Below are 21,916 nucleotides of genomic sequence, written 5' to 3' on the forward strand. Positions count from 1 at the left end.
TCCAAAAAGATTGATTGGCAAGAGGCAAAATATGTAAATTAATTTCGTATACGTAAAAGTAAAAATTTAATTCTAGTTGTTTCTTAGAAAGTGATCTATAGGATTCCCAACAGAGTGTCAAAATATTCTTGGACAATAGGTGAAGAACATCTTTTGATATAGTAGATGATAAGACATATAATCAGAGAAGGCAATGGCACCCCACTCCAGCACTCTTGCCTGGAAAATCCCATGGACGGAGGAGCCTGGTGGGCTGCAGTCCATGGGGTCCTTAAGAGTCGGACACAACTGAGCGACTTCACTTTCACTTTTCACTTTCATGCATTGGAGAAGGAAATGGCAACCCACTCCAGTGTTCTTGCCTGGAGAATCCCAGGGACGGCGGAGCCTCATGGGCTGCCGTCCATGGGGTCGCACAGAGTTGGACACGACTGAAGCAACTTAGCAGCAGCAAGACATATAATGTTTGATGGATAAATACAACAAGTTACAATAAACACATACATTGGTTGCTGTCTTCCTCCTCTTAGCCTTGAGTGTGAGTGTTCTCTTGATCCTCTCTGTCTATTCACTATTTTGGTGAGCTGAATTTATTTAGGGACATCTACTTCATTGAGGGGAATTACACTAGGGTGTTCCCACCAAAATTGAGAGAATCAGCTCTTCCAGTTTCTCCCAAACAGCTCCTTTTCCTGATTTCCTCAACCTCTCAGGCTCAAATCTCAAGTCATCATCACTGCCTTATACTCCCTCATGTCCTATATTCAGTTACTAATCACATGTTTTCTCTGTATCATTTCTAGCCATGTATTCTTTCCTTGCCCTGTTGGCACCACCTTAGTTCAAGTTCCTGTCACTTTACAGTCAGAATACTGCACTAATCTCCCAATTGTTCTGTCACGAGCCTCTCCTCTGAGCATCTGTTCTGCATACTACTGCCAGATTCATTGTCCTAAAAAATGCCTGGACCATGGCACATGTCACTTTCTGCTCAGAAACTTTCAAGGACATCACATGGTATATGAAATGAAACCTTGAGTATGTAGTGTGAAAAAAATACACCTTTAACAACCATATGCCAGAATGCCTTTTCAGCTTTACCTTTGAGTTCCTGATCAGTCTCTGCCCTAGTTAAACAGATTACTAATTAAGAGATTGGGTTTAGCATATATACTATTGAAAGTATATATAAAGTAAATAACTAATGAGAACCTACTGTATAGCACAGGGAACTCTACTCAAGGCATTGTGGTGACCTAAATGGGGAGGGAATCCAAAAATAAAGGAGAATATGTTTATGTATAGCTGATTCACTTTGCAGTCCAGTAGAAACACAACACTATAAAGCAACTATGTTCCAATAAATATGAAAAAAAAATAGATTGCTCACATTTCCAAATACTGAAATTTTATACAATTCCATCGTACTAAGGTATTTGTATCATTCATTTACTAATGCATCATACACTTTCTCATGAGATTTCACCTTTGATCTTGACCTTTAGTTTAAATATTTATTCTTGCACACAACTTGAAAAAAATTCTAGCAAGACTATAAACACATTAAGTGTGTAAACTTTGACAAATTACTTAAATTTCTGCTTCTTAACTTTACAACCAGAAAATAATGGCAGCGTAAAGTGTATTGCTTCATAGTTTTCAGGAAGATTAAATGAGATAATATAATTAAGTGTCCAAAGAATACTGGCTATTCTTAATTGTAGTTATGTTCATACTCCTAACTACCTTGTATATAAAATGTACGTGCTTAGTAAATTTGTTTGCTATTGTGCTTAATTTGAATTCTATAATATTATCAGTTACCAAAGGGAAAGACTAGTAAGGGGAGACGAGAGGGTGGTATACAAAATAGAATATAACAACAAAAGATTAAAGTCAGAAGGAAAAATTCAAACTTCCACGGTGACTTAAGATAGTAATTTCCTAGCAGTTACATTTAGAGTAAACTAGAATGGCTTTGGATACTCCATTTTTTTTAAATCAAGGGCCCTGAGATTCTAACATTCTTATGTGTATTTTCCATGATACAAAAGGGAGCAAATACTAATTATTTTCTATGTTAGAGCAGATGGGGGTTTCATGAAGAGTCAAACACTGTAAAATGGTCCCAAGAACAAGAAGAGAGATTAGAATATGACCAGTGACCCTATTTTATTCTCATTGTTCAAAGGTCTGACTTTAGGAGGAACTCTGTAAATCTATGGTGAATGTCAGGATCTAGTATCCTAGCAGCTCATGAGCACAAGCACTGAAAGGCAGAAGACATGTAGCTTCAAAAGAGATGGAAGATTAACAGTTAAAACAGGGGAGCTGCCTGCCTGACTTTGTCTAGGTCAGAGGCATGTCATAGTGTAGGTCTTTGTCAACTCCCCGTGATGTTTGTCTTCCTGTTCTTAATCAGGGGTTCAGGGACTAAGTACTACTTTTTCAGTTTGATGTTTCTAGTCACAGTACTTCCCTCATTGTCTCTAAGTCCCATATCCTTCATTTCATCATTTTTTTTTTTAATTGGAGTGTATTATAATGTGTTAGTTTCTGCTGTACAGTAAAGTGAATCAGCTGTATGTATACAAATATCATATGTTAATGTATATATGTGGAAAATCCCTTGATCTAAATCTTCCCCTTTAACTTCAGCTAATAAGCCAGGATGTGGTCTGCCTCTCTCCTATTTAGGCCAGTGGGACACCCAATTTGTGTCCACATTATTGGTCTTTACCATCCTGGCTTCTGCTTTTATGACATCCAGCCCCCAGTGGATTTAGCAATAGCCACAATTATGTGAAGAAATCCAGAGAATTCCCAACAGTCCTTTTTAGTTTTCTAGAAAGAATTCTTAGAGCATTTGTTTATTCCAAGATGGGAGGCAGTATAGCTGATTATAGACAGCTGTTTTTACTTGTGACAATTTGTTAGAGAAAAATTTCCACCCCAAAAAGAGCAAATGAAGAGTCTGAGCAAAACCTGCATTGAGTTCTTTGGTTGATCTTGAAATCTCTAAATTTCTCAATAATGACGGTGAAAGGAGGGGATGTCAGTTAGGAGGGGCAAAGAATAGCTAACTTTAGAATCTATGGAGAGAAAACTTGAGTGTGGCTTTGAAAGTTTTCTTTGTGAGTTATGAGCTATATAAATATATATATGAAGTGAAGTGAAGTGAAAGTCGTTCAGTTGTGTCTGACTCTTTGTGACCCCATGGACTATTTGGTCCATGGAATTCTCCAGGCCAGAATACTAGAGTGGGTAGCTGTTCCTTTCCCTTCTCCAGGGGATCTTCCCAATGCAGGGATTGAACCCAAGTCTCCCACATATAAGCATATATATATATATATATATATATATATATATATATATATATATATTATGTATGCCCATATGTATATAAATTTATTTATTTTTTTCTTTTTGGTTGTACTGGGTCTCTGTTCCTGCACATGGGCTTTCTCTAGTTGTGATGGGCTGGGGCTACTCTTTGTTGTGATGCTTGAGCTCTAGGAACATGAGGTTCAGTAGTTGCAGCTTGCAGACTCATTAGTCGTGTGAGCCTAGTAGTCATGGCACATGAACTTAGTTGCTTTGTGGCATATGGAATCTTCCTTGGGCCAGGGATCAAACTGGTGTCCCTTGCATTGACAGGCCAATTCTTATCCACTGTACCATGAGAGAAATCCACGAGACTGGGGGTTCAATTCCTGGGTCTGGAAGATCCCCTAGAGGAGGAAATGGCAATGTACTCCAGTATTCTTGCCTGGAGATCCCATGGACAAGACCCTCATGGGCTACAGTCCACACAGTGGCAAAGAATCAGATACGACTGAGAGACCGAGCATGCATGCAATATAAACACTAGTAACTCATGGATTTCTTTCATGGTACTGCTGCTGCTAAGTTGCTTCAGTTGTGTCTGACTCTGTGAGACTCTGCTAAGTCTGTGTGACTTAGCAGCAGCAGCAGCAGTACCATGAGAGAAATCCATGAGTTACTAGCATTTATATTGCATGCATGCTCAGTCTCTCAGTCGTATCTGATTCTTTGCCATCCTGTGGACTGTAGCCCATGAGGGTCTGTCTTGTCCATGGGATCTCCGGGCAAGAATACTGGATTACATTGCCATTTCCTCCTCTAGGGGATCTTGCAGAACAAGGGATTGAATCCAAGTCTCCTGCATTGGCAGGCAGATTCTTTACCACTAGGGCCACCTGGGAAGCCAGGTTTTATGTTATCTTTCTCTTCAAACACTTGACACCATAGTTCAGTTCAGTTAAGTCGCTCCATTGTGTCTGACTATTTGTGAACCCATGGACCACAGCACGCCAGGCCTCCCTGTCCATCACCAACTCCCAGAGTTTACCCAGACTCATGTTCATTAAGTCAGTGATGCCATCCAACCATCTCATCCTCTGTCGTCCCCTTCTCCTCCTGCCCTCAATCTTTCCCAGCATCAGGGTCTTTTCAAATGAGTCAGTTCTTCGCATCAGGTGGCCAAAGTATTGGAATTTCAGCTTCAACATCAGTCCTTCCAATGAACACTCAGGATTGATCTCCTTTAGGATGGACTGGTTGGATCTCCTTGCAGTCCAAGGGACTTTCAAGAGTCTTCTCCAACACCACAGTTCAAAAGCATCAATTCTTAAGCACTCAGATTTCTTTATAGTCCAACTCTCACATACATACATGACTACTAGAAAAACCATAGCCTTGACTAGATGGACCTTTGTTGGCAAAGTAATGTCTCTGCTTTTGAATATGCTGTCTAGGTTGGTCATAACTTTCTTCCCAAGGAGTATGCATGTTTTAATTTCATGGCTGCAGTCACCATCTGTAGTGATTTTGGAGCCCAGAAAAATAAAGTCAGCCACTGTTTCCACTGTTTCCCCATCTATTTCCCATGAAGTGATGGGACCAGATACCATGATCTTCGTTTTCTGAATGTTGAGCTTTAAGCGAACTTTTTCACTCTCCTCTTTCACTTTCATCAAGAGGCTCTTTAGTTCTTCTTCACTTTCTGCCATAAGGGTGGTGTCATCTGCATATCTGAGGTTATTGATATTTCTCCCGGCAATCTTGATTCCAGCTTGTGCTTCTTCCAGCCCAGCATTTCTCATGATGTACTCTGCATATAAATTAAATAAGCAGGGTGACAATATACAGCCTTGACGTACTCCTTTCCCAATTTGGAACTGGTCTGTTGTTCCATGTCCAGTTCTAACTCTTGCTTCCTGACCTGCATATAGGTTTCTCAAGAGGCAGGTTAGGTGGTCTGGTATTCCCATCTCTTTCAGAATTTTCCACAGTTTATTGCTTGATACCATAAGCCTTGATTAATTTCTCTCATAGTTGGTTCCAGTTGTCTGCAGTACAGGCCCCACCCAAAGCTATTAATTGCTGTTTTGTGTGTGGAATATAAAGCTTTCCTCTGTGAGAAAGGAAAATATATTTCTTAGAATGCAGAAAGTGTTAAAAGTCCAGAAGACATAACACTAATTTCAAATCTCAAAATGTAATTATAATTATAAAACTCTAGATGTAGTTTTTAAAAAAATTATAGGAATACAAAGAAAGTATTTGTGAAAATACTTAAAATTTCTGGATGCCTATTTTTAAATTGTTTCTCAGTTAATCCACATATTGTCTCACTTTTCATTGTCAACTCTGGCTCTCAGTTCACTTATCTAAAATGGCAAAACCAATACAATATTGTAAAGTAATTAACCTCCAATTAAAATAAATAAATTTATATAAAACATGTCTCAAGGACAGATTTATTGTAGTGCTAAATACTAAATGAAATGGACCAAAAAATAAATCCTGTTCATATTTTCTTGCAAAAAATGTGTTACTATATGTCTGTGAATATTAATGAGTGATAAAACCAGACTATCTTGAAACTAATGGAGAGATACTATGAACTTCTTTTGATCAAGAATCCAAACACTAGTGAACAATTAACTAATTTGTGACAATATCTTTAGAATAAGGATAGATTATAATAGATATTTATAGGTTATAATGCTATCAAACATTAATATATCTTATGTTTGCAATATTGTACAATAATGATATCATTATAATGACATGGAAGATACTCAAGGTTTCCCCTTAGTGCTTTCCACATTATGAAATATTAATTTATGCTTATTATGATTGAATTTCATTTAATACATTTTAATTATTTGAAATCAATAAGTAGATATGTTGGATGAATTGTCATTTTATATTTAGTTAAATAGCATAGTCTTAATGATGAGGGATGACTGGGTAATTAGAATCCTATTTATTTGATTTGAGAGAGAGTAGAAATGACTTTGGAACATAGATTAATTCCTTTATAGACTGATTATCAGCACTAAGGGAACTATTATGTCCCAAGATCACAGACCTAGATCTCAACATATTATCTGCATGTGGAAAACAATCAGTCATAAAGAGAGATATAAAAAAATTATTATTGTGGAAAAACCATCTATTTTCTCAAGAAAGCAATTCAAAGCCATTATCCTCCTGAAGGGAAAATAAAACATCAACTCGATGAATGAAAGACAGTACATTTTTCGTATTTCTGAGTACCAGCAGGCTTCTCTTAATTACACATTGCTAGATCACAACTGAAATAAGTCTGTGGGTCCTGAAGACTCAGCAGGTAACTCAGGAAAAAGGTGGGGCAGGAGTGTCGCAGACAACAGGAGAAAGCCAAACTTGGGTTAAAACGTGTCCACACAATGCACATTTCAGAAACCCCAGGACAGCAAGGTGACCGTGTCTATGTTTCTTTTTCTTGCTGTGTGCCTTAGGCTGCCTGAGGGACAGCTCCTGTCCCTCTCTGATTGAGAGGTGTATATCCTGCCTCTTGAACTGCTGCCTTTGTCTTAAACTAGAAGGCAATGGCACCCCACTCCAGTACTCTTGCCTGGAAAATCCCACGGGCGGAGGAGCCTGGTAGGCTGCAGTCCATGGGGTCGCGAAGAGTTGGACACGACTGAGCGACTTCACTTTCACTTTTCACTTTCATGCATTGGAGGAGGAAATGGCAGCCCACTCTAGAATTCTTGCCTGGAGAATCCCAGGGACGTGGGAGCCTGGTGGACTGCCGTCTATGGGGTCGCACAGAGTCGGACACGACTGAAGTGACTTAGCAGCAGACAAACTACACAAAACTTGTAGTCTAGGGAATTCCTTCTGGGTTGATTACAGAGCTGTGAACAGGTTTTGCAGAAGTGAAACAAATTCAGTTTCAGACAAGAGGTGTCTGGGTGGTTTTACCATGTGCAGAGAACAAAGGACTTGGCTTTCCCAGGACCTCTCTCCCTCACCATCAAGTTGGGTCTGAATTTCCAGTGCCTTTCTCTTCACAGGCTGGTGAGCTCCTTGAGGACAAGGCTGATGTCATTTTTATTCTTCCTGCAAAACTGGTAGAATGCTTACAGACATTAGTTGCAAAGGAAAGAAAGAACTAATAAATGGAAAGGGTTCAGATGGGGTATGAAAATAGCAGTTTTCTGTGTTTGAGATTATTAACAATAAAAGATAATGCTTAAAAGATTCTTTCTTGGTAGCTCATTTCAAAAAGAGGGGATGACATAGATTACAATTGTTGATCAGAGAGAATATTCCAGGCAGTGAATGTTGTGGGTCAAGAGGAGATAACAAAGTCATAAATGGAGGAAAGCAAGCTGTTTTGTTGCTATTTAAGAAGCCTTTGGTCACTTTCGTAGGCTCTGCAGAAGGAATGTGCAAATGAATAAATAGAGGATCTGCCATCAAAAGCTCTTAGGTCTATTGGGGGAGGGAAAAGTAAATACAAATTATTATACAGAGAATGAATTAAGGGTAGGCTGCCAAAGTAGTGAATGTGAATGCGGGCTAAGCACAAACTACAAATGGAAGGAATGAATTATAAGACTCCCCATTGCAACAGTAATGGTCTGATGAGGAGGAAATGAAAGTACAGTCTATTCAAGCAAAGACGTAAAGAAATATCTTGGGAGAGAGTATACAATAATGAGTTAGGGCTGTTGGGAGGTCTGAATTTCATGGAGTAGGCATTAAGGAGTCACTTTTTCGTGAAATAGGTTGGATAGAAAATACTGTTGTTTATTAAAATTGCTTGCTTAATTAATTCTCCTTGTTAATGCATTTATTATTATCAACTTATTAATAAATAATTTACTAATTCTGATTTTACAGAGGTCCTAGTGGCTCAGTGGTAAAGATTTCATGTGTCATTATAGCAGGTGCAGGAGACTTGGGTTTGATCTCTGGGTCGGGTGATTCCCCAGAGGAGGGCATGCAAACCACTCTAGTATTCTTGCCTGGAGAATTCCATGGACAGAGAAGCCTGGCAGACTAAAGTCCATGGGGTCGCAAAAAGTCAGACACCACTGAGCATGCAGGCAGGGGCTGTTTCTGTTTTGCCCACCATTGTGTCCCCAAACTTAGTGCAGATCACAACCATAGCTAGTGTCCAATAAAAATTTGTTGGGTGAATGAAGAAAGTGCTGTTATCTCCACATTATTGGTACTTTTAAAAATGTTGACTCCAAATTTGTAAATAGTTAGATTTCTTTTGAAGATATCTTTTAGTTTTTAATCTGCATAGAGCACCATGCACCACCATGCAAGAACTGGTGTTATAAAGAATTGTCTTTTAAAGAAGAAGCCTAGAGCCTTATTAGGGAGAGAAGATATAGGCAGGTACCATCTTGGTGAGAATAGAACATTAGAGGATAAATTGAGCTGTCCCTTTAATGTCAGCATATTGTTCAGTATTTTGGAGTCTGTTGAATAAGTACCTTCTCTCCAAACTGTGATCAGATATATCTCACCTGAACATTTTGGTTCAGTCTGCATTTATCAGTGAAGGCAAAGTTATACAACCTTAATTACAGTCTTGGGAAACTGTCAGCAAATTCCAATTAACAAGTATTGCTTAATTGTTAAAGAAAAATTAGGTAATCTTTCTTGGTTTTTGCCTGAAATAATATCCTGGTAAGAAATTCAGGGATATAAATACAAAAACAATAAATTAGTTAATCATTAGCCCAAACAATTCCTAAAGACACCAAGGCAGGGCAGTAGTCTTAAATTAAAACTGTAACTCCTCATGCTTCCCCTGTTTTGCCATTAAATCTATAGATTTCTTCTTTGCCAAACCTAGGATTTGTGCTTTGTTTATTATGGAATATAAAGCCTGTTTCTTTTTCTTTTTTTAACTGTTGAATACAAACACAACCCAAACACAAACTACAGGGAGAATTATTTCTTATGTTCAGAGGTCCCTTAATTTATATACCATATAGGTTTTTAAATTATCTGCAAGTTAATATCAATGTTAAATTTTCTAGGGAGCTAGCTTTTTGTTTTCTGTAAAACTGTGCAAAGTACCTTTGTAAAGCACATATCAATCCATTGACTTACTTGCTTTTTAAGTATTAAATTGCTTATATTGACACATAACTGGACATTTTTTTTAAAACAGTGACAGCATGGTCACTGTGTCCTCTGTTTTTAAAAGGAGCTGTCCCAGGTAAGAAGATGTAACACGGCAATGGCCCAGCACCTCTGATTTGGTGGAGATCTCCAGAATTATTACAATATGGAAATCAGGGGAAACATTGGGCTGACGAGTCTAAGACCACATTCACGTTTCTTTCTGTGATTCTGACTGCTGTCCCTAAGCAGGGTTTTAAGGTAGGGATTATTTAATTGGGGAAGGACACATAAAGGAAGAACAGACCAGCTTGTCCAAAGGGCAAACAAATCATAACAAATATGAAGTCTTTCCACCTCCTCACCTTCACTCAATTCCCCTTCTGCCTTTCCTCCATTCTTTTCTTAAGGAAAAAAATGTTTTTCCATCTGTCTATTAAAGCATACCTATTTTGTTTCTCATTTCCTTACATGTTTGGCATGTTTAAAATTATCCTAAATAAGCAGATAATTATTTCATGAATCCACAGAATCATCTGTGAAAGAGAGACCAAGAATAAATAACGAATGATAGAGCTTTCAGGAGAACCCAACAAAAGATTACTGCTAAGTCACTTCAGTTGTGTCCGACTCTGTGTGACCCCAGAGACGGCAGGCCACCAGGCTCCCCTGTCCCTGGGATTCTCCAGGCAAGAACACTGGAGTGGGTTGCCATTTCCTTTTCCAATGCATGAAAGTGAAAAGTGAAAGTGAAGTCACTCAGTCGTATCCAACTCTTAGTGACCCCATGGACTGCAGCCTACCAGGCTCTGCTCATGGGATTTTCCAGGCAAGAGTACTGGAGTGGGGTGCCATTGCCTTCTCCAAACAAAAGGTTAGGAAGATTAAATATAGAGCAAAAGGACAGGGACCGCCAAGCCTTCTGCTGGCCAAAAAAGTGGTGACAGAACTCTAGCTTCAGTGAGATATTCAATATTTGTTTATAAAGGATTTATTGGAGGCCTACCTAAGTGTTATATAATAAAATTTTAAATCTTTTATTTTTAAAATCTTTCAATAGTGATATATGCACATATCTTTCTTATTTCATACCCTCTTCCAAAAATTATGTTTTCTTCATAGTTTTCTTTTTATTGTGTAAATGATTCAAGTTGAACATGACCAATACACAAATATTTTAAAGGAAAAAATATTAGATGTGTTATTTCAGGGCCATGATGTTTTATGTTTGAGAAACGAAAACAATATAACCTTTATCCTTCTACTCCAGGATGCTGATGCTTTGTTAGTCTAAAATTCTTCCAAATATCTAAGAAAAATAAATAATTTACATAGCATCAGTTTTTAACATCTGTAGTCATTAGATTCTTTCCTGAAAATTGTGGTAGGTCAGGTAAGACCTGAGTAATTGAATACTTGCAGGAGGCCTTGAGAAAATGCAGCAGAAAAGGTAAACAAAGATGAGGCCAAGTAGCTGGTAACTGAATACATACACTTCACAAGCTTTGTATATGTCAGGCTAGGCTTTTCTGTGCCCCTCAGTTCCAAGGCTCAGACCAACTGACTGAGAACTTCATCAGCTGCTAGGAAATATTTGATTTAGAATAGTGTTCCATATTTGGACACAGCTGGGACTTGAAGAATTTGCCTTGGAGATGCAGTTTCTAATAAAGATCCATCAATAATTAATTCCTTAAATTCTGTACAATATATCAGTACAAGGCCTTTTCAGTAGAATATTTATTACATTTATATTTAGTGTATTCAGTAGTATATTTAAATAGACAATCAGGCAGTTTATTTTTTAAAATTTATTTATTTTAATTAGAGGCTAATTACTTTACAATATTGTATTGGTTTTGCCATACATCAACATGAATCCACCATGGGTGTACACGTGTTCCCAATCCTGAACCCCCCTCCCACCTCCCTCGCTATACCATCCCTCTGGGTCATCCCAGTGCATCCCAGCCCCAAGCATCCTGTATCCTGCATCGAACCTGGACTGGTGATTCGTTTCTTATATGATATTATACATGTTTCAATGCCATTCTCCCAAATCATCCCCCTCCCCCCACAGAGTCCAAAAGACTGTTCTATACATCTTTGTCTCTTTTTTACTGTCTCACATACAGGGTTATCGTTACCATCTTTCTAAATTCTGTATATATGCATTAGTATACTGTATTGGTGTTTTTCTTTCTGGCTTACTTTACTCTGTATAATCAGCTTCAGTTTCATCTACCTCATTAGAACTGATTCAAATCAGGCAGTTTAAATTCAAATTATGTTTTCCGTAACAAAAGTATGTACTTTTTATAGTTTCCAGTTATCTATATAACAACGTGTTGCAACGTGAAAGCTTTGGCGTTTCCTATTTTGTACTCAAATGTAGGCACTACCACTTTTTAGACTTGTGTTAGGCAGGATGCTGAATTGTGCCAGGCCATGGTTTTCTCCTCTCTATAGCAGGAATAGTTAATATATTTTTAGAGAATTGTTTCAATGATTTAGCATGGTACTTTTTAAAATACTCAACATAGCTCCTAGAACAGAGTAAGCAAATATAAAATGGCAACTGCAATACTATTATTGATATTTGCTACCTGTTACCTGTCTGTGCTACATATGATATTATATTGTGACAATAAACATATTTTGTAGACCTGGAGTCACTTAACCTGAAGATCACAACCAGGGCACATTCTGGGACAATGTGGAAATCTGTGAACTGATGTCTGTGTCAGTCCAGGAACTAAGGGCCATTCCAGGGCTTGACTCTGGATTTGTTCCTTGATCCTGAAGTCATCACACTCTGACATCCATTATAGTCTGCCCTGTGTGTCGCGCAAACACTCTTGCTTCATTTCTCAAGTTCACCATCTGGGATAGCTTGCTGATCTCTTTTCCTGTGGAAACTTACAAGAAAGTTATTGGAATGAGCTGGAGCCCTTGTAATTGCAATTGCTCTCAAGACCACAACATATTACCTTCCTCCTATATATAGCATTTTATATGTCTCCTACCTGATGGCTAGCACTTCTCCTGGTCTAGCTGTCATACCTCCTGTGGTGACCCAGATTACATCCCTGAGTGACCTGAGATCTCAGTCATTTTGCCATTCTTATCCATTCACCATCAAATCTGGCAGGTAATTGTGAAGATTTTCCTCAGTCGCTTATGGGTGCCAGATCTGTTCCTCCTTGTCCACATAGTGTAATTTCAGCCCTACGTTCTCCTAATGATCAGAGTCAATTCTTCCTGCCATAGGTTTAAGAGATGGAATGGAAACCATATCTTAAAGCTTCTTAGTTCTTCACTGTGTCCCAGTAGTAGCAGGGCCCCCTGGGAGTCAGATACTCTATAAGCAGGAGAAGCTAAGTTGTGGGGATGCAAAGTACAGATGTTCCATCTGAGACATTGAGAGAGGTAATAAGCAGGGACGCTCCTTGGTTTCTAGACTGCTGTGTTCTATCTACTGGGGACAATACCATGTGATGGTCATGGATTTAGAATGTATACTACATTCTGCAGTATGGTATCCCATCCCATCAGGGTGTCATTTCTAAGTTTGCATTTCAAATGTGTTTTCAAAGGCTTTTATTATTGAAATTATTAATCTGGAAGTTTCTGGGTTTGGATGTGGTGTGTCATGGAACAACAGAGTCCTTGGTGAGGACCCTGCTGCTGCACAAACACTACTGTAAGGTAATACCCTTGATCAAAGATGAAATTATGTGTGTGGAAAAGGCACACTTATATCTGGAGTTGTGTTGATTCCAGTTAAACTGAAGCAGTGCCCTTCCCAGAGTAGAGGTTCAGTGTAATCAATTGCTACCAAGTGGCTGGTCGATCTTCTTGAAAGATGTTGTTGTTATTAGGTGCTCAGCATTGATCTCTGTTGCTGGTGTGTTGGGCATTCAGCAGCAGCAGTATCCTGCTCAGCCTTGATTAATAGGAGCCCAGGCTTTTGAATTCATACATAATCTCTATTTCAGCCACAGCTGATCATCATTGTTTGCTTGGTTATTCATTGCTACTTCCATGGTGCATACTATCTGGTGGACCTTAACATGCAACACACTATATTTCACATTTTGAACTCTTTCTTTCAAACCATCCACATTTCTCCTCTATAGTCTCTTTGACTGTGATGTTCCAATTTTTCTTCTTGCAGGCTCCTGAGAAGTTAGGCAAGTGGTTCACCACTGTTCATGAGTCCATGTATATTTTTACCATGGGCCACTTCTCTTTGCATGCAAAGTGAATGATCAGGTAACTTACCCCAAATTCTACCCATTGGATAGTAGTGGTGAAAGTGGGCACCCTTGTCTTGTTCCCGACTTTAGGGGAAATGCTTTCAATTTTTCACCATTGAGGATAATGTTTGCTGTGGGTTTGTCACATATAGCTTTTGTTATGTTGAGGTATGTTCCTTCTATTCCTGCTTTCTGGAGGGTTTTTATCATAAATGGATGTTGAATTTTGTCAAAGGCTTTCTCTGCATCTATTGAGATAATCATATGGCTTTTATTTTTCAATTTGTTAATGTGGTGTATTACATTGATTGATTTGTGGATATTGAAGAATCCTTGCATCCCTGGGATAAAGCCCACTTGGTCATGGTGTATGATCTTTTTAATGTGTTGTTGGATTCTGATTGCTAGAATTTTGTTAAGGATTTTTGCATCTATGTTCATCAGTGATATTGGCCTGTAGTTTTCTTTTTTGATGGCATCTTTGTCAGGTTTTGGTATTAGGGTGATGGTGGCCTCATAGAATGAGTTTGGAAGTTTACCTTCCTCTGCAATTTTCTGGAAGAGTTTGAGTAGGATAGGTGTTAGCTCTTCTCTTTATTTTTTGGTAGAATTCAGCGGTGAGGCCATTTGGACCTGGGCTTTTGTTTGCTGGAAGATTTCTGATTACAGTTTCAATTTCTGTGCTTGTGATGGGTCAGTTAAGATTTTCTATTTCTTCCTGGTTCAGTTTTGGAAAGTTGTACTTTTCTAAGAATTTGTCCATTTCTTCCAAGGTGTCCATTTTATTGGCATATAACTGCTGATAGTAGTCTCTTATGATCTTTTGTATTTCTGTGTTGTCTGCTGTGATCTCTCCAAGTTGCAGGATATAAAATCAACACACAGAAATCCCTTGCATTCCTATACACTAATAATGAAAAAATAGAAAGAGAAATTAAGGAATCAATTCCATTCACCATTTCAATGAAAAGAATAAAATACTTAGGAATATATCTACCTAAAGAAACTAAAGACCTATATATAGAAAACTATAAAACACTGGTGAAAGAAATCAAAGAGGACACTAATAGATGGAGAAATATACCATGTTCATGGATTGGAAGAATCAATATAGTGAAAATGAGTATACTACCCAAAGCAATCTATAGATTCAGTGCAATCCCTATCAAGCTACCAACAGTATTTTTCACAAAGCTAGAACAAATAATTTCACAATTTGTATGGAAATACAAAAAACCTCGAATAGCCAAAGCAATCTTGAGAAAGAAGATGGAACTGGAGGAATCAACCTGCCTGACTTCAGGCTCTACTACAAAGCCACAGTCATCAAGACAGTATGGTACTGGCACAAAGACAGAAATATAGATCAATGGAACAAAATAGAAAGCCCAGAGATAAACCCACACACCTATGGACATCTTATCTTTGACAAAGGAGGCAAGAATATACAATGGAGAAAAGACAATCTCTTTAACAAGTGGTGCTGGGAAAACTGGTCAACCACTTGTAAAAGAATAAAAGTAGAACACTTTCTAACACCATACACAAAAATAAACTCAAAATGGATTAAAGATCTAAACATAAGACCAGAAATAATAAAACTCCTAGAGGACAGCATAGGCAAAACACTCTCCGAAATAAATCACAGCAGGATCCTCTATGACCCACCTCCCAGAATATTGGAAATAAAAGCAAAAATAAACAAAAGGGACCTAATTAAAATGAAAAGCTTCTGCACAACAAAGGAAACTATAAGCAAGGTGAAAAGACAGCCTTCAGAATGAGAGAAAATAATAGCAAATGAAGCAACTGACAAACAACTAATCTCAAAAATATACAAGCAACTCTTGAAGCTCAATTCCAGAAAAATAAACAACCCAATCAAAAAATGGGCCAAAGAACTAAACAGACATTTCTCCAAAGAAGACATACAAATGGATAATAAACACATGAAAAGATGCTCAACACCACTCATTATCAGAGAAATGCAAATCAAAACCACAATGAGGTACCATTTCACGCCAGTGAGAATGGCTGCTATCCAAAAGTCTACAAGCAATAAATGCTGGAGAGGGTGTGGAGAAAAGGGAACCCTCTTACACTCTTGGTGGGAATGCAAACTAGTACAGCCACTATGGAGAACAGTGTGGAGAGTCCTTAAAAAACTGGAAATAGAACTGCCTTATGACCCAGGAATCCCACTGCTGGGCATACACACCAAGGAAACCAGAATTGAAAGAGACACGTGTACCCCAATGTTCATCGCAGCACTGTTTATAATAGCCAGGACATGGAAGCAACCTAGATGTCCATCAGCAGATGAATGGATAAGAAAGCAATGGTACATATACACAATGGAATATTACTCAGCCATTAAAAAGAATACATTTGAATCAGTTCTAATGAGGTGGATGAAACTGGAGCCTATTATACAGAGTGAAGTAAGCCAGAAAGAAAAACACCAATACAGTATACTAATGCATATATACAGAATTTAGAAAGATGGTAACGATAACCCTGTATGCGAGATAACAAAAGAGAGACAGATGTATAGAACAGTCTTTTGGACTCTGTGGGAGAGGGCGAGGGAAGGATGATATGGGAGAATGGCATTGAAACGTATATAATATCATATAAGAAACAAATCACCAGTCCAGGTTCGATGCATGATACAGGATGCTTGGGGCTGGTGCACTGGGATGACCCAGAGGGATGGTACAGGGAGGGAGGTGGGAGGGGGCTGCAGGATGGGGAACACGTGTATAGCCGTGGCAGATTCATGTTGATGTATGGCAAAACCAATACAATATTGTAAAGTAATTAGCCTCCAATTAAAATAAATAAATTTATAATAAAAAAAAAGAAAAATGAAGTGACTTACTCAGGAACATGTGTTCTTTAGTAAGAAAATGACAAGGAAAAATTTTTCAAAATAAAAGTGACAATGACAGTCTGTGGTTAAAAAAAAATAATAATAAAGTAAAGACTTTTAAAAAAGGTAAAAAAAATTAAATTCTACCCATTGGAAAGATTTTTCCCTCTCTGATGTCTTTCAGTGCTATATTGAGTGGGATGGTGTACCAACCGTCCATTTTCATGGAATACCCACATGTTGAGATACCCACACATTAGATAACCTGTCCATGCACTAAGGAAGGCTGCTTCAGTAGCAATCCAGTCTTCCCTATCTAACTTTATATACATCCACATTGATCTAGTACTCACAGAATCCAGTTCATACGTACTCTGTCAGTTCCTATACGCTCCTATTGGTGCATGTATGTTGCTGAGGTTCTTCCGTTCCTTCAACACATAGTCTTTTTCCTCCCTTTACAGGCTCTTTTGTTTAGCTGGCTTATGTTGTTTCTTTTTCCTAGTTATTGGTCTGGGGGTCCATGGGAATGCTTTTGGTAGGTCTTGTCAGAGGGTGCACACATTTTCTTGCACGTTTTCAAGCAAGAGTGGAGCACTAGCTTCTGACAGGGGAGAGCCACTTTTTGTCAGAGGATTCAGGGAAATCTGAGGATTAAAGAGTTTCCAGTGAATTAACCCAGATGTCCCCAGTCCCACTTTTTTTCACATGACTCACAGTCCCATTTTTTTTCTCAATTAAGGCCCCAATCTTGGCACAGGCAACCTGTCTAAATTGAGAGTTAAACCTTCTCTGGAGCTCTGCCACACTTATGATCAATTCCTGGGTCTGATGCTCAACTTTTTCTGCATCTGCTGCAAGAGGTGAGAATTTCTTTATCTAATGACATAGATGTCTGCTGTTGTTACCTCTAGTTTTAAATTGGTAGCATCACTTTAAGCCTTTCAATGTCTTTTCTCCATTGTATTAAGAGGCTTCAGTAGCTATTCCATTCCATGGCTCTAATCACTTTCTCTCCCAACCTCTAATACCTCAATGTAGTACATGCAAGTTCTTTCCTTCCAGTGGTATTCACACATTGGTCCCCCACTAAAAGTGAATGTGTTAACAATTGTTCTGTTACAGTATACCACAGGCCATCAGTTTTTGACATGGCATCAGTGATTGGGTCCTCGTTGCCAGTCCAACAGAGAGGATTTAGATAAAAGATCTCATTTTAGAGTCACTTCCTCAGTGCTCCCTTGATAACAACTTTCTTAAGTCAGGTTTCCTGGGAAACACTTTATGAAACAGAGATATATGTGCAGAGCTTCTTTTGGAAGAAGCTGAGCCATAATGTATTTGCAACAGAGACCTCAGCCAATCCTAGGCCTCTGATACTAGGATGGCCCCTGTGTTAAAGCAAGAGGGCTAGGCATTTGGGAACCCCCATCAATGAGTCATTGCATGTGGGCTGACCCAGAGAAGGGAGAATAACCCCTTGGCCTCCGCCATTCTCAGAGAGTGACTCAGCTATGTGCCTTTGTCAACTGCATGAATGAATGACTTTGTCTTGGAGCAGATGTTTGTGTGGCACACCACAGCTATGCCATACAGAATCTTTCCTTTAATGCTGAGAGAGGACTTGGATGGGAGGTTGGAATGCAAATGTTATGGTCTCAGTTACTTTGATTTTAATATCAAGGAACAGTAAGCACTCTGGGAAACCCCTTCTATGTCCTTCTTTCTTCTATGACACAGAAGTTTACTCAGAAGGCTTTCACACTACTAATTTTATTTAAATTATTTTAGATAATATTTTTAAATGTATTAAAAATTAGCAGATTGTGGTTCCTGAGTGTCAAAGATTGTCTCTCTAATTTTCTTTCTGGCTGTTAACAAGTCCTAAGTGAAGGGTCCAGACTGAGTTAGTGGGCCAGGTAAACACAGGATACAACCAGAGACTGAATCTTAGTGTAATTTTATGGGAGGCAGGAAAGCTTACCATCATTTGTGAGCAGGGGCTTTTGAAAACTTGAATTTGGAGAGGCATTGTATATTGTTATGTCTGTGGTTATTTGAGATACAAAAAAAAAAATTTGTATTTCCTTTGTAATTTCTTCCTATTTTCTTATTTCAATTACACCAGCACCTAGGCTTGCCATAGTTCAAGTTACCAACTGCTTCTTGGGTGAGGATTTATTCCCAGATGCTCTTTGAGGTAAGAGCTGGCTGATGCTAAGCATGTTTTAAACTAAAGAGACTTTCCGTGTATAATTTAGTATTCCATAATACAAAATATAAGAAACTTTTAAAGTACTGAACTTATGTTAAATCCTTTATTGGGACCATATATTGCCAATCATTATATGGAATGTGCTCTATTTTTGCCAAAAAAGTTGAAATATGTCTTGCTCTTAGGTAGTTTAAAATAATTTCTTTATAGATTTGCTTTAAAAGTACCCTGTGATATAGGAAAAGGATGAAATTTCAGCTGTATTTATGAGACACTAATTTTAACTTTACTTTTAAGTGCCACACCCATTTTGCTTCCATGCTCTAAAGTGTAAATAATTGACTTTCACCCAAGAGTTAAAATCAAATCAAGTTCCACTGAATGAGGAGAATTGCATTGGACCTAACACTCTCAAAGGGGAAGGGAGGGAGGATATTAATTATGTAAGCATCGAAGTTTTGGTCTGTTGGCACATTGGACAGCATTCATTAAAATTTTAAATTCTGTTTTACTACAGAGTAAGGACACATCTAGAGTTATGTATAATCAGCGAGGTGAGAAGAACAGCTGAGAAGTCTTATCAGTAGTTAAGTGCAAAAGTCTGTGGGGAGGATTATGCAAACATGTGTTTATATATGTCCTTTAATGTGTAGAGTACAGTGACGAGAAATTTTACTACCTCCATGGAAATATTTAATTTTTTGTGGATTTTTGTTTTCTAAAAAAGGTAATGACCTCAAGTGAACATGCATGAAGGCCTGAACCAAGGCAGTTAAGTCCTGGAATGAAAGGCGGCCTGGCAAATGAGAGAAATAGTCAAGTTTAGGACCATAAAATTTAGAACCAGGTAGAAGTTTGGAGCAAGTAAATCAAGGGATTAAAGCTGAACCTAGAGTTCTAGTCCGCATACCTAAGAGAATGCTGGTTTTGCTAATTAGTATTGTATGAGAAATTTAAAGAACTTTGTATTTCATGAATGAATACAAATTTGAATATATTGACTATTGAATTCAAATACTGAATGGGAGATGTTAATAGTTATTCAGACCAAACTGAATGGAATTAGCAAATAGGAATTAATGCAAAGATGAGAAGCTAGGTGCAGACATACTGATTTGGTTAGAGAAAGTTAGAGAAAAAAGAATAAAAGAAATCTGAAAAGAGGATGAGAGGCCAGCAAAAGACCTTGTTAGGGCCTCTTGGTAAGGAAGGACACTGACACTTACCTCTGCTGGTGTCTCATCATCCCTTAGACAAAATTCACTGGCCCTAGACCCAGGCCTAGAGAATAATCAGAAACAGGATCTGCTTCTTCTGTGGCCCTGTGGTCTCTTATTTCTGCTTTTGACACCCTGTGTTCATGCTTTTCTTTTTCTGAAAGTATGTTTTCACTGCTCAGTTTTCCCAAAGATCAAAAGTTGATTGCTCAGGTCACAACATTGTCACTTTCTTGTTGAAATGCCTGAAAGGATCTGACAAAATCTCCATGTTCCAACTCCCAGTTCCCAAGATATAAAAACTAATTGGCCCAGTTTCCATCATGTAACCACTCTGGCCAAAATACCACGTCCAGAGAGAGGCTGTGTTGTCACGGAGGTGTAGAGAATGACGAAAGAAAGGCTGAGTGGTTATTGGTTTCAGATGCAGCAGATAGGTTAGGGAATATTAACATTTGGTACAAATGTGCCCAATTAAAGAGAAATTTTAGTAGAGTTCTGAGGCTGAAATTGGGACAGCAAGAGGTTGAAGTAACTGACTTCAACTGAAGTGACTGAAGTGACTGACTCATGAGGAAGTAAAGATCAGAACTCCTCTGAGTTAGGTGAAAGGTGCAGTAGCCTGAGGGGGTAACAACACTGAAGGAAAGCTGAAGTCTCTTTTGTATGTTTTTTATTTACAATTGGGTAGGATATAAACATGCTTATTGCTTAGGTTGAATAAACCCAGTAGAGAGAAAGAGAATTAAGATAGAAGCCAGGGAAGAGATAATTGCTGGAGCATGATTCTAGAGGTGGTGAGAGATGATGCAATCAGGAGCACAGGAGGAGATATGACCTTTGGAAAGAAGACATTCTCATATCCACAAGATGTGCAGTGAACATACAATGCTGAAATTAATCTCTCTCTGAATACTTATTGTAGTTGTTCCAATTGGGTGACATTAAACCTGTGGATAACTTCAGTCTGCCTTCAGTCAAGGAGGCATCTGTGTCTGCTAGATTTCCAAGCAGATACGAGATTCGAGGTCTGGCCTTTGTGATGAGACTGGATGTCAAAGAACCTTTTCTTCCCTAAACAGGATGTCTTTCTGTTTATACATTTATGTCTTTGAGTATACAACCCAACTGCCTTTTTCAGCATTGCACGCTCTAACTGGGGAAACTAAAAAAATGCTAATTTTCATACTGAAATCAACTAAACAGGTTTTCACCATTCCAGGAAATTGACTCTCAAGTGTAATTTCCATCATCAAAGTACCTGCTATATTTTTTCCTAGAATGAGATTTGTAAGCAGTAAAATACACAGATTTCAGGTTTATAATTTGGACTTCCCAGGTGGCGCTAGTAGTACAGTGGTATAGAATCTGCCTGCGATGCAGGAGATGCAGGAGACACATGTTCAATCCTTGAGTGGGAAGATCCCCTGGAATAGGAAATGGCAACCTGCTCCAGTATTCTTGCCCGGAAAATTCCATGGGCAGAGGAGCCTGGCAGGCTACAGTCTATGGGGCTGCAAAGAGTCAGACATGAATGAGCAACAAAACACACACACACATACAAAAAAATGAACATACGTACTATCCCAAGTAAGATACAGAACATTTCCATCACCCCAAAGGTTTTATTATGTCACTTTCAAGTCAATTCCCATGCTTCACAGGCAACAACTTTTCAGATTTATGTTATCATAGATTAGTCTTGCTTTGAACTTTATATGAATGGAATCAGAGAGCATTTACTGTTTTGTGTCTGCCTTCCTTGCCCATCATGTTTTAAGATTTGTATGTAATAGTGGTTCATTTTTTATTGTTGTTTAGTGCTCCATTGTTTCAATATACTATAATTTGTATATACTTTCTCCTCCTGATGGACATTTTCCCACCTTTTTGCCATTATTAATAA

General features: G+C 38.4%; 1 protein-coding gene across 1 annotated transcript in view; it reads left to right on the forward strand.

Annotated features, from left to right (window-relative positions):
- Positions 1-18,704: 18,704 nt before the first annotated feature.
- UNC13C (unc-13 homolog C) overlaps positions 18,705-21,916 on the forward strand; it is a 644,738-nt gene continuing 641,526 nt past the window's right edge. The window contains 1 exon segment of the mRNA XM_070377927.1: positions 18,705-18,778. The gene's annotated coding sequence lies outside the window, so the exon portion shown is untranslated.

Source organism: Bos mutus, chromosome 10, assembly GCF_027580195.1.
Source record: "Bos mutus isolate GX-2022 chromosome 10, NWIPB_WYAK_1.1, whole genome shotgun sequence".
NCBI classification, from domain to species: Eukaryota; Metazoa; Chordata; class Mammalia; order Artiodactyla; family Bovidae; genus Bos; species Bos mutus.